This window comes from Symphalangus syndactylus, chromosome 3, assembly GCF_028878055.3.
Source record: "Symphalangus syndactylus isolate Jambi chromosome 3, NHGRI_mSymSyn1-v2.1_pri, whole genome shotgun sequence".
Lineage (NCBI taxonomy): Eukaryota > Metazoa > Chordata > Mammalia > Primates > Hylobatidae > Symphalangus > Symphalangus syndactylus.
The window spans coordinates 46,259,692-46,275,519 of NC_072425.2; the positions used below are offsets into that span (position 1 = coordinate 46,259,692).

At 46.0% G+C, this 15,828-nt stretch overlaps 1 protein-coding gene and 1 pseudogene across 1 annotated transcript in view; one reads left to right on the forward strand and one right to left on the reverse strand.

Annotated features, from left to right (window-relative positions):
- GABBR2 (gamma-aminobutyric acid type B receptor subunit 2) overlaps positions 1-15,828 on the forward strand; it is a 415,572-nt gene that overhangs the window by 98,497 nt on the left and 301,247 nt on the right. The gene's annotated exons all lie outside the window — the stretch shown is intronic.
- On the reverse strand, positions 6,338-11,182 carry LOC129479120 (septin-7-like; annotated as a pseudogene).

Below are 15,828 nucleotides of genomic sequence, written 5' to 3' on the forward strand. Positions count from 1 at the left end.
TTCTCTGGGCCCCATTTCCCCACCCCTCCTGACCCTCACCTCCTTCGGGGAGCAGCTGGGTCTGGCTTTCCTTGGTACCCCCGAGCACCCAACCCAGAGCCGGCACCCGGTGCATGTTTGTTTGGTTTGTGGCATAGTTTAGCATTCATTCACACGCACATTTGACAGAAACTTGCGATCATCCATCATCATAAAGAGAATTTATCATGGTGGATTGGGAAGCTATTTAAATGCAATGCAGCAGGCAGCTAGGAAAATTCTAGGTCTCATTTACACCTTCAGAATGTGAATGGAGGAGAGTGGTTAGAACTGGCGTGCAGTACCTGGGGAAGCCTGGAATGTAGATATTTAAAGTGAAATACACTGTCCAAGGGATTGCGATTCATGATTCTGCATTTTGAGGGCAGAGAAATTAACAAATGCCTAAATCAGAAACTTTAGTTTTAAAATGTGGAAAATATATTCATACATCAATACCTCACTTATCCAGAGAACACAGATCCAGTCACTTCATCTATCCAAAACCCAGCTGACTCTGCAGGTCTCTAAACTGCCAAAGTAGAAGACTTTTCTTTCTTTTTTTTTTTTTTTGAGATGGAGTCTCACTGTCGCTCAGACTGGAGTGCAGTGGCGCAATCTTGGCCTACTGCCACCTCCACCTCCTGGGTTCAAGCGATTCTCCTGCCTCAGCCTCCTGAGTAGCAGGAATTACAGGCATGCACCACCATGCCCAGCTAATTTTTGTATTTTTAGTAGAGAAGGGGTTTCACCATGTTGGCCAGGCTGGTATTGAACTCCTGACCTCAAATGATCTGCCTACCTCGGCCTCCCAAAGTGTTGGGATTACAGGCATGAGGCACCGCATCCGGCCAACTTTTCTTAAGGCTCATTCAGTTAGTCTGGGAGCTCTGCTTGGGGCTTCTCTCAGTTCCTAGCTGCACTTGTGTTGTGCACTTTTCTTACCAGTTGTATTATCTTTGGTTTCCAGACTACAGCAAGTCAACCAATTAGGAACGAGTGTAGGGTTGATGGAGACAGCTGATGTAGGGTTGATAGCCAGCAGCAAGAAATGGCAGCTTAATGCCTGACCCAGAGGGTGAGAAAGGGAAGAAATGTCAAAGACCCTGAGGATTTGAAAAGCATGTTGGGAAATTAGGATGGAGGGCAGTGTAACACCCCATACCCTGTATCTTCCCCGGGGGCCACATGTGTTCCTGGCAAGTCCGTGGCTTGAAATTCATAACCATTGGTTGGATTTGGTAAGTCATTTAACCTCTCTGAATCTCAGTTTCCTTATCTATAAGATGGAAATAATAATTTATCAGCTTTCTGTGTGTCAGACACTGTTCTTAGTTCTTTACATGTGTGAATTTAATTCTCACAATTTACCATGAAGGAAGTACTACTTATTAGCACTAAGCAGTTGAGGCACAAACAGGTGCAAACTTGCACAAGCTCACCTAGTTCATAGATGACAGAACCAGGATTGAGAGGCAGGCAGCCAGGCTCTGGAGTCACATTTCGGACTGTGGCTTTTGTTCTGGGAGCAACGACCCTCCCTCCCACACAGAGCTGTTTAGAAGGTGAAATTAAATATGTATCAAGGAGTCCAGCACAGTTCTGGGCACACACTGAGTGGCCTGGAAGAAAGGATCAGGGCTATGTACAGCACCGTGTGTTTTTCGAGAGCAGGGAGTCGACACTGATTATTCCTGGAGGGTGAGATTGGAGGCAAGGGAAGTGGGGAGCAACTTGGCGCCTCCTGCTTTATCCATGACTGTATTGTTGGACTCTTCTAGAAGCACGTGTTACCTTAGCAATTTCAAAATGTCCTGGGGGTGGGGAGGAGAAAGAATTTTGAACAATAAGGGCATGTCTAAAACCTGCAGCCATGTCTAAATTGCATTTTAAAAATTAGTCTATCAAACATGGCTTAAGTTGGAGCACTTAATGATATATGCTTTATTGTGTAGAATTTCACTTCCCTGGAAGAGCTGATGTCTTTTCACTGGTCCGCTGTGAATGCCACCTGTTACTGTGCTGAGATGGGCTTGTGGTCCTCCCTCATTTCCTCAGTAAATCTCACACCAGGAGGACTTTCTGTGCCTCTGGGGTCTACATCTGGGCCATCCAGACCATCTGCATTGACCGTGTGCTCTGGTGTGTCCCACATCCTGCTAGGGGCTGGTGATTCAGGAGTGAGTTGGGTGGCATCCCTGCCTCAGGAGCCTATAAAGTGAGAGAGGCAGAGGTGGCCAGCCAGCCCAGGGCTGACCTGAGGTTGTCCCTGAGTGGGGGCATTTCTTCTCATGGAAGGATCCATCAGAGTGGTGTGTCAGCTGAACAGAGGGAGGTGAAGAATTTTGATTGAAAAGGCTACAGGACAGAGAAGCTGTTCCAGGTTGAGAGAACAACAGGCAGAGGGAAGGTTAATATACCCTGAAAGTCTGTTTCTGGGCAACAGCATCACTGAGACCTGTGTTAAAAAGAGCCAGCACCTGGATGAATTGAGTTTACAGTCTCCATTTGTGGTCAAGTTCTATAGGATTGATCTTCACATATGTCTGTCTCTCTCCCTCCCTCCCTCCCCAAAGCATCTTTTTATCCTTCTCCATTCCCATTTCCCCACTTCTTCCCTCCACAGAAACAACAGCTATCTAGAAGTTAGTTCTATTTTTCCCATCTCTATTGTTATATCTTACTGCAGATGTACGTGTCCATAAACAATCTATAGTATTTTTAAGCTTTATGTAAACATCATACTATATATAATGTTCTATAACCCATTTTGTTTTACTCATTTTAGCTTTTTATTTACTTAATTAATTTAGTTTTTTGAGACACTGTTTCACTCTTGTTGCCCAGGCTGGAATGCATTGGCGCGACCTTGGCTCACCTCAACCTCTGCCTCCCGGGGTCAAGCAATTCTCCTGCCTCAGCCTCCCGAGTAGCTGGGATTTACAGGTGTGCACCACCATGCCCAGCTAATTTTTGTATTATCAGTAGAGGTGGGGTTTCACCATGTTGACTAGGCTAGTCTCGAACTTCTGACCTCAGGTGATCCACCTGCCTTGGCCTCCCAAAGTGCTGGGATTACAGGCGTGAGCCACCGCACCCAGCCTAGTTTGTCTTTTAATAGGTGGTTTTAATTGGTTTATATTTATTGTGATTAGTGATATATTTCTACTCTCTTATTTTGAGTGTTCCTTCTACCACTCCCCCTTTTTCCTCTGCTGATGTGGTTATATCCTTAACACTTTAGCATATATCCTAAATTAATTTCCCTTTTCTACTCAAATCTAATGCTATTCAATATCATTCTCCTTTACTGAATCTGATGAGAATTGTAATCATGCCTCACAACCCACTAATACCTGTTCTATCATTGTTTCCTAGAATTTTGGTTCCAAAAATGTTAATTGTTATTATTTTCGTGTTGCAGTTAGTAGCACATTAACTTTGCCAACACATTTTCCTAATGCTTTTGCTCGCCACTGTTTTTTGTGCCCTATTCCTTCTTCTAAGTTCCCTTTTCTGGCTGAGTCCATTCTCAAGTTGTACTTAGCACATATGGTGAGTGCCAAGGATGGTCAATGCTCTTAATATTTGGATGTCTTAAAATGTCTCTATTTTCCTCTCACTTTTGAATACTGCTTTAGCAGAGTTCAGAATTCCAGGCATGCAGTTATTTCCCTGCAGAATTTGTCTTTTGGGTCTCTTGTTGCTGAAGAGATATCTGCTGTCCATCCAGTTATTGACACCTTAGAACTACTGTCTTTTTCCAGTAACTCTTGAGGCCTATGCCTGGAACAGGCTTCCTCTCGCTTTTATCATATTCTTTTCTTCTGTCATATTCTTATCATCATCTTTTGAATCCAGCCCAGATTCAAAAGGTGGAAAAGTAGACTCTACCCTTTTTTTTTTTTCCCCCGAGACAGGGTCTTCTTCCATCACCGAGGCTGGAGTGTAGTGGTAAAATTATGGCTCACTGTAACCTCAATCTACTGGGCTCAAGCGATTCTTGTGCCTCAGCCTCCTGATTAGCTGGGACTACAGGTGTGTACCACCATGCCTGGCTAATTTTTAAAATGTTTATAGAGATTGGGTCTCATTATGTTGCCCAGGCTGGTCTCAAACTCATGGCTTCAAGCGATCCTCCCACCTTGGCCTCCCAAGGTGTTGGAATTATAGGCATGAGCTGGTCATGGGTGCCAACTCACCTTTTGATGGTAGGAGATTCAAAGTCATTCCAAAGGCTATGGATATAGGAAGGGGTGAGTAACTGGCCATGTTTGCATTCCATCTGTCACTGTTTTCCACCTTGTCCTGCCATCCAGAGCGCGCAGCTTCCTGTGGGCTGAGGCAGCAGGTAGCAATTGGTAGAACTTCATCCCAGCTTTCCTCTAGAGCAGAGGAAGCCCTTCTCTACCTGCTCTGCTCCAACTGTTTGCTTAAAATAGTGAGCTTGACTGTAGTTCTCTTTTGCATTGATTGTGGCTCTGGCCCCCGCCTTTACTTGGGCGTGCTATGAGTCTCTGTTACCCCAGAGAATTCTCAATGCCAGGCACCTCTGTCTGTATTGCACTCAGAGCCCATCAAGCCTGCAGCCTCATCTCCACTTACCATGTTGTGGTTTTTTTTCCCCCCTGAGAATTTTATTTTTGAGTAATGCTATGTCTTTAAATTTTCTATTTTTGTATTTCAGCTATCATTGCTATGTGTTTGTTACAGCAAGAAGGAGGAGACCTCAAAATGTGAATTTAATTTGCGATACCACCTTGGCTGGGATTCTTTTGTTTACTTTCTTCATAAAACAGTGCTTGTCACATTCTCCAGGAAACAGATGAGGCTGTGACAGCACATTAGAATGTACATAACTGTGATATTGAGAACAAAAGCGCAGACTCTCTGGGTTAGGAGGGGCCCCCTAGTGCTTGAATCCCTCCTAAGCCTGTCACACAGGTGAGCATCTAACACCTGGACACCTCCAGGGCTGGCTGACCGGCCACCTTTCCGTTGCATCCAAGCGTAGCCCTGGCTTTGAAAAAAGTGTCGTTATTCTCCAGCTGGTGCCTGCCTCCCTGTAGCTTTCTGCCCCAGCCCCCATATCCTAGTTCTAGTCCTTTCCTCTGGAACCAAACACACCGCATCTGTGCTCTCTGCATCTGAGAGCCCATCAGAGCTGTGTAGGCCATGCTGGGCCTGAGGGGGCCCTTCTACTGGCTGAACAGCTACAGGCTCTGCATCCAAAACTCATGGGATATAATTGGCTGTCCTCTCTCCAGACTGGCAGACTCTGGGGACACTCTGCAGGTGGTCCCTTCTCTTTTCCTGGGCAGGGCCCAGATAGAGCCTCGAAGATGGGTTTGAATAGACCAGCCAGAAATGGAGCAGGCCTCTTCTCCACCTCTTTGATTCTGGAATGAATCATTCTCCTGGTGTAGCCTCCAGCTATGTTGTGAGATGAACTCACATGGCTCCTCGGTCAATTGCCATTCATTCATTCACTCCTTGGGTGCATCAGGGAAGCAGTGCTGAACAAGGCTGCCATGGAACATGGGGTCTAGTGAGGCAGACAGATGTAGTGTGACCACAGCCATGAGGGCAAAGTACACGGTGGTGGGAGTGTGCGTGGCTGGGGAACCTACACAGAATTGGGGAGGCTTTTCTAAGAAAGTGGTGTGTGCTCTGAAAAGCACTTTCTCGTTTTCTTAACATTTCCAAATCCAGATTCTCAAGAGAGAAAGTCTCTTCCTTGCCAGCTCATTTTTCCTGGGCCTGCAAGGTTATGGGTCAGCAGCTAGCCTATGGCTTGGGTTTACATACCTTGTCCAGTTAGCTATGCCTGGGATATATGAATCTTCCAATTTCATTCATTCATTCATTCATTCCTCGGGTGCACTTGGGATGTGATGAAGGAATCCATAGCAGTTTTCATTGTTGGAGAAGCTCAAGTAGAAAAGAAGCTCAAGTAGGAAATAGGTAGGGCAGGGATGGGATGGGGTGACAGTAAGTGTGGTGGCTCCATGGCTGAAGGAGACATGCAACTACAAGGGACTGTGACTGAAGCCTAAGACACCAGGGTAAGCAAGGGACAAGGTAGGCAGTGGAAGTGGCAGCGGCCATGCCATGCAGGGCCTTACAGGGTGGGAGGCGGCGGGTGGCATTGATCTTTTTTTTTTTTTTTTTTTTTTTTTGAGACAGAGTCTCGCTCTGTCGCCCGGGCTGGAGTGCAGTGGCGCAATCTCGGCTCACTGCAAGCTCCGCCTCCCGGGTTCACGCCATTCTCCTGCCTCAGCCTCCGAGTAGCTGGGACTACAGGCGCCCGCCACCGCGCCCGGCTAATTTTTTGTATTTTTTAGTAGAGACGGGGTTTCACCGTGGTCTCGATCTCCTGACCTCGTGATCCGCCCGCCTCGGCATTGATCTTTATCCCAATCTTTATCTTGGGCTGGTGTTGGGGGCTGAGGAGCCCATTGTTGGGTGGAAGTAGCCCAGTTGGGAGAGGACAGGATGGTGGTTCTGTAGGCAGCGGGGAGGAAAGACCTCCCTGGACAGAGGGAGACTTGAGAAAGCAGTGGAAGGTGGGGAGAGCGATGTCAAGGAGGCCCCTTTCTTGTTTGTTTGTTTGTTTGTTTTTGAGACAGAGCCTCATTCTTTCACCCAGGCTGGAGTGCAATGGTGCTATCTCTGCTCACTGCAACCTTTGCCTCCTGGGCTCAAGCAAGTCTCCTGCCTCAGCTTCCTGAGTAACTGGGATTAAGGAGGCACCTTGTATTTGCTTCCTGTGGCTGCTAGAACAAATTGCCACAAACAAGGTGGCTGAAAACAGCACGCGTTTTTTTTTTCTCACAGTCCTAGAGGCCAGAAGTCTAAAATCAAGGTCTTGGCAGGGCCAGGCTCTCTCTGGAGCTCCTGGGGGAAAACCAATCCTTCTGTGCCTCTCCCTGCTTTTAGTGACTGTTGGCATTCCCTGACTCGGGTCTGCATGGTTCCAATCTCTGCCTCCCTGGTCACATTGTCTTCTCTCTTCTGCCTGTCTAGTCTATTTCTGCCTCACTCATGAGATTTATAGCCTACCTGGATATTACAGGATAAGCTCCTCCTCTCAAAAGCCTTCACTAAATCACATTTTTGCCATGTAAGGTAATATTACCTCTTTTACCATAGAAGGCAGCATTCACAGTTCCAGGAGTTAGAGCATGGATGCATATTTTTGCAGGCTGCCTTTCAGCCAGGACAGTGCTAAGGACCTGACTATAGAATTGAGCCCTCACGTAGTGCAGGCTGTGGGCCAGGCTCTGTGTCCTGACTGCTCCAGATGGGTTGACTCATTTTAAACCTCATGAAATAGGCACTATTGTCATCCTCTCTTTGTAGGCAGGAAACTGAGGCTCAGAGAGGTTAAATGGGCCCACTGTCACGCCACCAGGAAGCCACCAACTGGGAGCTGAGTCCAGGCAGCAGTTTCTGGAGCCCTTGGCAGGCTGCACTGCCTTCCTAGGCCGGACGGATGGAGGATGGGTGCTGTTCAGTAAAATGAGGCATCTGGGAGAGGGGCTCAGGGAGGACAGGAGTTTGGTTTGGGGCATGGTGAGCCACAGCCCCTGACATCCACGTGCTTCTATGTCCCCTTCATTGCCAAGTGCAGCCTCCGTGTCTGGGTTTCTGACCTTGGCCATGGCCCCTCTGCCCTTTTGGCTTGTGGAAACAGCCTCCCAGTGCTTCGATGGCAAGCCCTCTTCAGAACCACTAGCGCCACTGCCCAGTGTCCTGGCCCTGAGCCTGGGTTTGGAGCCCTCAGTGTCCGCACAAACTGAGTAGGGTAGCAGACGGGGCATCAGACGGGGCATCACAATCACTTTGAGGACATAAGGGCTGTGCCACTGGCACCCAAGGAACCTGGAGCCCAGCTCTGCCCCAGGCCACTCCCAGCAGCCCCACCCTTCTGAGGGGGCCAAAAGCTGGAGGCCCTTAGCACCATCTCCCCTGAACCACGCCTTGCTCGCTGCCAAAAACCCACCTTGGAGCCCTGCCCTTCAACCAGTCTTGCCACTCATTGCTTAGGGCTTAGGGCTCAGCCCACCCAGATGGGTTATAGCTGGGAGGGGTTAGCTGCTCTGTTATGTGGAAAAATCACCCAATGAAATGTCAGGAGACCATTCCCACTCCTCCTCCACGTTCACTTGAAATATGGGCATGCTTTGGATTTCATAGATGGAAGGGAAAGGGCATTCGAGGTGCAAGAAACTCCGGGGAGGTGAGGAGCAAAGGCACAGAAGTGGGAAAAGATAAATTCTGTTTGGGAAATGCCAGCTGCAAGATGACTGTGATGTAGGGCACCTGAGGTGGGTGATGGAGGGGCTGGAAGAGGGGAGTGGGGGCAGAATTCAGGCTGTCTGGGATGCCAGTCTGTAAGAGATGGAACAATGGTTTTATAAGAAATGATTCTATGTCAATTGCAGAGATTCTCCACTGATGCATGTTTTTGTACTTTTTTTTTAATATCACAACATCGTTTATTATGTGAATTTTTTACAATACAAACAAAAAGTACAGAAATGCAATATATGAATACAGCTAAATGCAGAATGGTGACTTTTTTCTCTTCAAGAGGCCGTGATTCCCATTTCTAGTAAAATTAAGAGACTGCATATAGGTAGAAACAGGTTGGTCATTAGCTTCACAATTTTGCCTAGAAATGATCTATAAATGCATTTTCCCCCCTGCTACTTACCATAAAGTGTAAAAAGGAGTTAAAGAAAGTTTCCTTGTTGGTTCCTACCATATGAAAGATGCATATTCTATTTCAGCAAGACCGATATGTGGACACTATCTAAATTAAATGTTATTACAAAAATAAAGTAGTAATGAGATTCTGGCTAAAGAGGGCACTAAATGAGAATAATATATATTTAAAGAATCCAAAATGAACAAACAAAAAGAAATTGTTATAAAAAAGCTCTAGGTGCACTGTACGCATATAGGGTTTTTTTTCCATGTGTATTTTTAAACAATGGAAGTGTCAAAACATAGGGTCAACTGTGTTAGACTAAATTACATTATTGTATATGCTGCATTGAATGGAACCTTTACATTATAATTATCATAGAGAAGCATAGTTTGCATCATATTATGGCCTTTTATCCTCAATGAAAACCTTCCAGAGTCCTTTTATTTTGGAATATCCTGTAAACAATCAAACCATCAGAACATGATTGTACAACAGTAAAATGTTCTCTTGCATTCAACTGAAGATAATCGGTTTAATAAAAAAGAAAAAGAAAAAGTAGGAAAAGTAGATCTGTTACTTTCTAAGTACACAACACCCTAGACAATTGAAGGCATTTTAATCTCCATCAAGAACAACAACAAAAATAATGTTTGTCATGCTGTTAAATCCATCATTATAGATAAAACTGGTGCAAATTGGTCAAACGGATCCAACAAACACTGATGTCCAAGCTGGCATATTGGCAACTAATATGTAACTGGTGGTCAACAGAGAGTTTAAAAGATCTTCCTTTCTTCTTATTCTTTTCCAAGGTTCTCGAGTTCTGTTGTTCTAAAATACGTTGTTGAGATTCCCAGTTTGCTTTCTCATCCTCTGGTGACGTTTTTCCTCTAATTGTTTATGCTATGCTTCCAAATTCTTTTTCATTTGCTCATGGTGTCACTGGAGCTCAGCTTCAGAGTTCTTCAGTTTTGAACTTTTTCTTTGACCTTCATCTCAAACACCTGCTCCATCTCCAGCTCCATCTTCTTCATTTTAGCTACATGCTCCCTTCTTTCTTCTTCCATTTGTGCCGGAGGGCTCTTAGTCAGCTGCCCTTTATTCTTGTTGTTATCAATTCCATTATAAGTCACAGCTGCCAGTTTTCTGCTTCTGTAGTTCTCATAGTGGACATTATTAGTAACATCTTTCAAGTCCTGCATGTGTGTTCTTATCAACATATTTCTTAGAATTGTAAACACAGTGTTCACCATTTTCAACTTCAGCAATACCCCAAGGATACTGCCTTCCTCTGATCATTTTGCCATTAACTTCAATGGTAATATTACTACCTACCACAGCAACAGGTAAATGGTCCTTTATCTTTTTACCAAGTTTATTTTCTTCTTTATTATCTGTTTCTGGAAATTCATATATTTTAATTTTATGTTCTTGGATTTCTTTCATTATCTGTTTTTTAAACTGTTAGCATTCCTCTGGTGTGAGTGTGTCTGCTGTGGCAATGACTGAGATGATACTGTTTCGTGTAAATGCTTCATAAACTCAATATTCGATGGTTTAAGTCCATGTCCTGAAGTAGCAATGAAGTATAAACACCCTGCACCCTGTTATCAGGCATCTGACATCTGTTCACGCGCGATTCTGCATTTAGGTAGTCCTCAAATTTACTATCAATGTAGTCGATTGTAAGGCTGCCAGCAATTACTATTATGCACTGCATCTCCAAATCCTGGGTTATCATCTATTGTGAACAGCAAATGAACACCACCTTCTTTGATTAAAACTTTGGATTGTTCCACCCACTACCATAGCGTGAATTCAAAACCAGATCTCTTAACTGATTTTCTGTATACTTGGTTTGGGAGATTGGCAAATCCCACATAGCCTTCAAGGGTCTTCTGTTGAGCTACTACCAAGCGACACGGGGCGAGCAGCGGTTTGGATGCCGGCGGAGCCGCGGGCAAGCAGGAAGAAGATGAGTCTTAAGTCTGAATGCCGAGGAATTCATGTGGATCAATCGGACCTCCCATGGTGCTGCTGTTGATGCTTCTCTCCTCAGCAGCAGCGGCTCTCGCACTGTTTGTACTTTTTTTTTTAAAAAAAGGAAAGTGATAATAAAAAAATGATAATAGGCCGGGCACGGTGGCTCATGCCTGTAATCCCAGCACTTTGAGGGGCCAAGGCGGGCGGATCACCTGAGGTCAGGAGTTTGAGACCAGCCTGACCAACATGGAGAAACCCTGCCTCTACTAAAAATACAAAATTGGCCGGGCGTGTTGGCACATGCCTGTAATCCCAGCTACTCGGGAGGCTGAGGCAGAAGAATCGCTTGAACCTGGGGGGCAGAGGTTGTGGTGAGCCAAGATTGCACCATTGCAGTCCAGCCTGGGCAACAGAGTGAGACTCCATCTCAAAAAATAATAATAATAATAATAGACACCACAGTGCTTCTGATGTGCCAGGCATTATTCCAAGCAGTTTGTATGTATTTACCCTTTAAATCCTCACATGAGATGGGACTATAAACTAGTTCAACCATTGTGGAAGACAGTGTGGCGATTCCTCAGGGATCTAGAACTAGAAATACTATTTGACCCAGCCATCCCATTACTGGGTATATACCCAAAGGAGTATAAATCATGCTGCTATAAAGACACATGCACATGTATGTTTATTGTGGCTCTATTCACAATAACAAAGACTTGGAACCAACCCAAATGTCCATCAGTGATAGACTGGATTAAGAAAATGTGGCACATATACACCATGGAATACTATGCAGCCATAAAAAAGGATGAGTTCATGTCCTCGGTAGGGGCATGGATGAAGCTGGAAGCTATCATTCTCAGCAAACTATCGCAAGGACAAAAAACCAAACACCACATGTTCTCACTTAGGTGGGAATTGAACAATGAGAACGCTTGGACACAGGAAGGGGAACATCACACACCGGGGCCTGTCGTGGGGTGGAGGGAGTGGGGAGGGATAGCATTAGGAGATATATCTAATGCAAATGACAAGTTAACGGGTGCAGCACACCAACATGTCACATGTATACATATGTAACAAACCTGCACGTTTTGCACATGTACCCTAGAACTTAAAGTATAATAAAAAAAAATCCTCACATGAACTCGAGGAGAACATTTCCATTATCCCGAATTACAGGTGAAGAAATGGGATGCTACGAGGTTAAGTGATGTGCTGCGGTCTCATAGCTAGTCTGCTTATGTCACGCGGTTTGAAGCCTCAGTTAAAGAAAGATGTGAAGGTGGCAGGTATCCTAGAGGCACTCCTTGCCATAGCCCCAAATGGCAGCAGCAGTCTCTAGACCCTTAGAAGATCCATTAAGAAAAGGAAGCAGGCCCCTGAGGAATCACGGTGATTGCCGACCTCAAGCTGGGCTTGTGGGTTTCCCCATCACGTTCATGTGGGCATCACAGAAGCTCTGTAAGGCAGGTGAGAGTCCATAGCCCGAGATGCAGATGCAAGCTTAGCCTCAGGGTGGCAAGTGGACCACTACAGATCTGCAGTACCATCCTGAGGAATGGCAGCTTGTATCAAGGCCACCTTGCTCCACCCTTTCTGAAAATCCCTGTGTTCATGCTGAGAGCTGTGTTCCCCTTGTTGTCTCCAAGCTCTGGGGCTCACAGCACCTGAGACTGGCAGGGCAGGTGCAGTTGGAGACCTGACCTGGGGATGGCTGCTCCACTGTTGCACTGCACATCCCTGTGGAGGCCTCAACAGAAGGAGAGGGGCATTGCTGCCGTGGTTTCGTCTCATGGGCACGCCCTGACTTGTTCTGTTATGCCTTTTTGCCTTGCCATGTACATATCTTGTCTCCTGGCTGATGGCAGCTTTCATGTCATTAGGGGTGATGTGGCTGGGAGACCAGGAGGGCAGGGACCACGTCAGCCTTGGCTCTTGGTCTTTAGCTCTGGTGTGGTGAATGGCATATCGTGGGGGCTCAGTCATTGTTTACTGGATCAGGGAAAGAATGATTGAGTCCTGGGAGTTGAGGGGTCTAGATTGGAGTGCCAGCCCCACAAAAAACTAGTTGTGAGTCCTCAGGAAAGCCGCTTAATCTCTCCGAGCCTCAGTTTGCCGTTTGTAAAGTGGGTGTGATAGTGTTTGTTTTGAGTGTTACAGATGACTGTCAAGGGGAAAATGTGTGATATATCTTTGTAACGTAGAAAGGGCCTTATATAAAGATCTTTCTCACCAGCGTTGTGATTATTATGATTACCATTGTTGTCTCTGTTAGTATGAGCATCCAGCCAGCGTTCAAAACAAATGCATATGTAAGGACCAATCTTCCAGTGAGTGTTCCAATTTATGCAGGTGTTGGTCAATCAGTAAGCAATTTCTGAGGCCCTACTCTGCCCAACCTTCTACATGTTGTGGGTGGAAGGGAAAAGCATGACAGCACAATCTTCTGGAACAAAAGCAAACATTAGGAGCCCAAAGGGTGGCTGGTGGCTATTTTAGGAAGGGTGAGGGCAATGTTGGAGCAGAGACCAAGACGATGAGAACTTTGGTGAACCTGCAGTCTGTGACTCCATAGAGCTGCATGAATGTCCTGTCCTGCAGAAACTGTTGCTCAATAAAGCCGATGAAATGGATGTGTGTGGGAGGTTGGGTGAGGGAATAAGCAAAGCTCCTTGGCAGGAAAATGAGCTGGCATCTCAAACTTCAGTGTGTACCCAGATCATCAGGGATGTGTATTAAAAATGGAGCAGCCCTAGAGATTCCAACTTGGTAGGTCTGGAATAGCGCTTGGGAAGCGGCATTTTAACAAGCCCCCAGGTGGTTCTGATGCAGTGGTCTGCACCTTTGAAAAGCACCACCCTGTGCCCGGGCGGGTCTCCAAGCCTCAGCTTCCAGCTGTCAAAACCCAGCCAAATAGAGCTACTTAAAAATGCACAGAACACAATGAGAGAGCACACATCTGAATTCTAGGTGATATTTTCAGATGGAACGGGACGTTATTTTTGTCCATGTTGGTAGGAAGGTTCTTGGGGTTTAGTGAACCAGAGCGGAGTCTGTTGCTCCATGCTGCTCTAATTATGGTCCCTGAAGCTCTCAGTGGGAAGTAAGAACCAGAATATTCTTTCTGAAGATCTTGTGTGCTACCCTGGAAGGTCTGTTTTGCAAAATTAATCAGCTTTGGGCCAGTTTCTTATCTTGAACAGTTTGAGATTTCTGAGCTGCAGTTGCAGAAAGCATGCTTAGGGAAAATCACATCTTCGTGTCTTTGTTTCTAGTGCACTGGTGGAGTCTCACTTGTGTGCCAGGCCTAGGGTGGGAGGCAAAAATCAGAGAGGTGAGCCTTGCCCTTGAAGGAGGACAAAAAAAGCAAACGTAGAGCTGGAGCATGAAGGAGAATAAAAGAAGTGTTGTTGGACGGCTCAGTAAGGATCTTGAGAGAATAATATCAACCAAGGGGAAACTGGATAAGAAATCAATTTCAAAATTTCCAGGATGAAACTGCTCCCTAAAAAGTAATTAGCGATATTAAATTCCTCCTCTCTCTAGCATGAATGAACCTTGGCCATCGAGGTAACACCGTGGAAAAGTTCCAGACCAAATCCTTTGCCTGAGAATGTCCACCCAGATCTTAGTTGTAGCAGGGCAATGAGGAAGTTGCTGGAAGAGTGATTTCCAGCCTTCGGAGATCTTGTTTATCTTTCTGAAACAGGGAATACCATGGCAAATGAAATGAGGTGCTCTGTAGGAGACAGGGCAGAGAGAGTGGGAGTATTTATCAACATGAAACCCATTTCTCTCTTAGTCCAAATTTGCTGAGCATTCAGTCTTCTTAGCAACAACAAGAATACCAGCAGTAGACCTTTGGGGTGGCCAAGTCCTCGTGTTTCCAGAACCTGTGTTTTCCTGTATCTGCCAGCTTTCCCTACAGCTCGAAGGAATCACTACACTTTATAGACAGGATTGGAAGGCCCAGAGAAGCAAAGTGACTTGCCTAAGCCCACACAGCTGAACCCAGGCCATGTCTGCTTCTCACTGTAGCATACTGGACTCTCCACTACAGACTATGGCCCCATGTTGTGGAATCCAGTGAATGTTTGGGTGTTTCAGGGAAGACTGTGGCAGGCACGAGGTAGTTTGCTAAAAAAAAAAAGAAACTGAGCATCTCCGTGAGAACTTCTGCTCTCTTTCCTCCAGTTTCTCCTCTCCCACCGAATCAATTAACAATTTCAAATTGTTCCCTAGTGTTTGGGCAGGTTTGTTTTAGGATTATTATGATCATCGTTATTGCAGGGTGTGCTTCCTGAGCGATATTAGCATGAGGAGTTGTAGGCCGGGTGCAGTGGCTTGCGCCTGTAATCCCAGCACTTTGGGAGGTCAAGGAGGGAGGACCATTTGAGCTCAGGGGTTCAAGACCAGCCTAAGCAATATAATGAGACCTTTACTCTACCAATTTTTTTTTTTTTTTTGAGATTGAATCTAGCTCTGTCTCCCAGGCTGGAGTGCAGTGGTGCGATCTTGGCTCACTGCAACTTCTGCCTCCTGGGTTCAAGCGATTCTCCTGCCTCAACCTTCCGAGTAGCTGGGATTACGGGTACCTGCCACCACGCCCAGATAATTTTCATATTTTTAGTAGAGACAGAGTTTCACTGTGTTGGCCAGGCTGGTCTCAAACTCCTGACCTCATGATCCATCTGCCTCGGCCTCCCAAAGTGCTGGGATTACAAGCGTGAGCCACCGCACCCGGCCACCAACAATTTAAAAAAAAATTAACCAGGCTTGGTGGTGCAAGCCTGTGGTCCCAGCTACTCAGGAGGCTGAGGAGGGAGGATTGCTTGAGCCCTGGAGGTTGAGGCTGCAGTGAGCTGTCATCACACCACTGCACTCTGGCCTGTTCGACAGAGCAAGACTCTGTCTCAAAAAAATAATGAAAAAAGAGCTGCTCGAGTAAAATCTTTCTAAAACCAACTCAGCAACACAGCTAAGGGCCTTCCCTGTGGTCACATTGTTTGTGCTGTACTTGACTTTGACAATCGCAGGCAGCTGGGGCTTGACATCCACTACCCCACACTTGCATCTCCGGGCTCAGCCTGGCAGTGCCCACCTGA